The sequence below is a fragment of the Helianthus annuus genome, chromosome 2 (assembly GCF_002127325.2).
Source record: "Helianthus annuus cultivar XRQ/B chromosome 2, HanXRQr2.0-SUNRISE, whole genome shotgun sequence".
Lineage (NCBI taxonomy): Eukaryota > Viridiplantae > Streptophyta > Magnoliopsida > Asterales > Asteraceae > Helianthus > Helianthus annuus.
In genome coordinates this window covers 162,871,051-162,873,936 of record NC_035434.2, presented here as the reverse complement: position 1 = coordinate 162,873,936, position 2,886 = coordinate 162,871,051, and the positions used below count along the sequence as shown (strand labels likewise).

The 2,886-nt window shown below is 45.1% G+C and overlaps 1 non-coding gene across 1 annotated transcript; it reads left to right on the top strand.

Annotated features, from left to right (window-relative positions):
- Positions 1 to 1,922: 1,922 nt before the first annotated feature.
- LOC118489972 lies at positions 1,923 to 2,028 on the top strand. The gene has a single exon (XR_004887983.1). It is a non-coding gene; the product is annotated as a small nucleolar RNA R71 (small nucleolar RNA).
- Positions 2,029 to 2,886: the final 858 nt, after the last annotated feature.

Sequence of the window (2,886 nt, the reverse complement as noted above, 5' to 3'; positions counted from 1 at the left end):
GTGTCCAGTTACCTGAACTGGGCGATTTTTCTGCAGGTGGTTCAGCACGGGCCGTGTTGGTTGAGCACGGCCCGTGTTGAGCCTTCTGTAATGGAGATTTGTGTCGGGTTGCTTCGTTCTTTGTGCATGGGGTCATTTTTCTCGTTCCCTTTTTCATCCATTACCACCACGAGTGTGTTTTATTCCTGCAAATTAAAACTAAAAGATTAAACTAAACTAAGGATAGTTCCGCGGAATGCCTCCGTGGTGCGCCACGTTTATAAGGGTCCTTGGCTAGACCCAATGTGAGGTTATATATTTTCTGAGTGGGATGCTTGGCGTCCCATGTTACACCGTCGGAGAGCAGCATCCAAGCTCGAATCAATAACCTTCATGTAGTTGACCGGGTCGTCGCCCTCTATTCTCTTCCCAACTCCGAATTTTACTTCATCATCCCCATACCTCAAGGTGAGTGTTCCGTCATTCATATCTACCACCGCTTGTGCGGTGGCAAGAAATGGTCTCCCTAGTATGAGGGGGACCTCGGTGTCTTCCTCCATATCGAGTATGACAAAGTCGGCTGGATAGACGAATCTGCCTACCTTTACCAAGACATTTTCAATGACACCTTGCGGGAATTTGACGGATCGATCAGCGAGTTGTATGCTCATTTTTGTAGGACTCGTGGTTCCCAGGCCGAGTCTTTTAAACATTGATGAGGGCATGAGGTTAATGCTAGCTCCAAGGTCGGCTAGGGCATTACGAACGGGGGACTCCCCTATTGAGCAGGGAATCGTGAAGCTTCCAGGATCGATTTTCTTTTGGGGAAGTTTATTGAGTACGAGGGCAGAGCATTCTTCGCCTAAATTGACTAATTGCAAATTTTCAATTTTCTTTTTATGAGTGAGGAAGTCCCTCATGAACTTAGAGTATTTGGGCATTTGGGTTAGGACCTCAATAAAAGGAATATTAACATGCAATTGCTTTAATAGACTTTCGAACTTCGCGAATTGCTCATTGGTCTTTTGACGAATTAACCTACCGGGGTACGGAACTCGAGGAGCTTTGGTAGGTTCTGGTGACGGAGGGGAGTTCTTTTCCTGCAGAGGTGTGGGTGCCGTTTCTTCTGTTGGCGGCGGCGCTTCTGCAGGCCCTACGGTGCGGTTTCGTAGTGTGATGAGGTGAACTTGCGCTTTTGGTTTGTTTCGGTATTGCTAGGTAATGCGCCTTGCGGTCTCTCGGCAAAATTTTGAGCTATTTGATTTAATTGTTTTTCTATGTTTTGAATACTAGCTTGTTGATTTCTAAAATTTGATTCTAATTGTAGAAATCTTTCCGAGTTTTTCTTTTCAGTGTCGGAGATGAGGCGAGATACAGTATCTTCAAGCCTTTCTCGTCCACTTTGTTGTTGAGTGAAATTTTGTGACTCATTTCTTGGTTGTTGAAAGTTTGTTCGTTGTGTTTGTTGGTTACTACTATTGCCGGGTTCCCTCCAACCAAGGTTTGGGTGGTTTCGCCATCCTTGGTTGTAAGTTCCCGTTGGGGGACCCGACGGCCTAGGTCTATTATCAATGTAGTTTACCAATTCTTGTTGATCGTCCATTTCTTTCATACAACTCCAATTTTCATGTGACCCACCACACCCTTCACAAGCCATAACCGAGACTGTTTTTGTCATTTCCAATTTTTTTATTTTTGAAGAAAGGGCCTCGATTTGGGCTTGTAAAGAAGTGCTTTCATCGACCTTATGGGCGCCCGGGGCAATAGATTTATTGCCTCGGGGGGTGTGCCATTGAAAATTGGTTTGAGCAATTTCCTCAATTTGGTTATATATTTCATGCGGGCGTCGATTACCTAAAAGTCCCCCGGAGCTAGAATCAAGTGTCTGCCTTGTGTGTGGCAACAATCCATTATAGAAAGTGGATACTTGTTGCCATATCGCAAGGCCGTGATGTGGACACTTGCGTATAACTCCTTGAACATTTCCCAAGTTTCATATAAGGATTCCCCATCCTCTTGTGAATATGTATTAATTTCAGTCATTAATTTAGCAGTTTTAGCGGGAGGGAAATACTTATATAGAAATTTTTGGGCTAGTTCATCCCAGGTGTTTACCGATCCAGCTGGGAGGGCGTTGAGCCAAGCTTTCGCTCGGTCTTTTAGTGAGAAAGGAAACATTCGGAGGCGGATGGCGTCATTTGATGCTCCGTTGATCTGAAAGGTATCACATATTTCTAAGAAATTAGTAATATGTAGATGGGGATCCTCGTCCGCAAGCCCATGGAAGGTTGCGGAGTTTTGGAGCATTTGTATCAAATGCGGCCGAAGTTCGAAGTTATTAGCTTCAACATTCGGAGCATTGATAGCGGCGCCTAGGTTACCTACGGTGGGTCGTAGATAATCCATGAGGGTACGTTAGTCCGCCATTGGAGGTGGATCACCCGAAACCTTCTCTTGGTTTTTAGCTTTTAATCTTTTTCTGAGAAAGCGTTCGGGTTCCTCTAGAGGTTCTTTTATGTCCTTATTAGAACTGGAGCTCATACACTATGTAAGATTGGCGTCGGGTTCCAAGTCCTGCAATAAAAACAGAAAAGAATGCTGGTCAGAAGGTTCACCACGGCCCCGTGTTCAGCGAACACGGCCCGTGGTCGGAGTTACAGTAAATGTTTTCCAGATCCCAGTTACTGGAAGTTGGACACGACCCCGTGTTGCATCGACACGGCCCCGTGGTCAGCCTTCTGTAACTTGGAAAACTAAAAACTGCCAGTAACGATGCTGGGCACGGCCCGTGTTTGACCAGGCACGGCCCGTGCTGAGCTCTGCAGAAGCTGAAAAACTAAGAAAATCCTAAAAAATTAAAAAGAAAAATAAAAATATGATTAGGCCGTTGATTCCTAACTTTCTTAA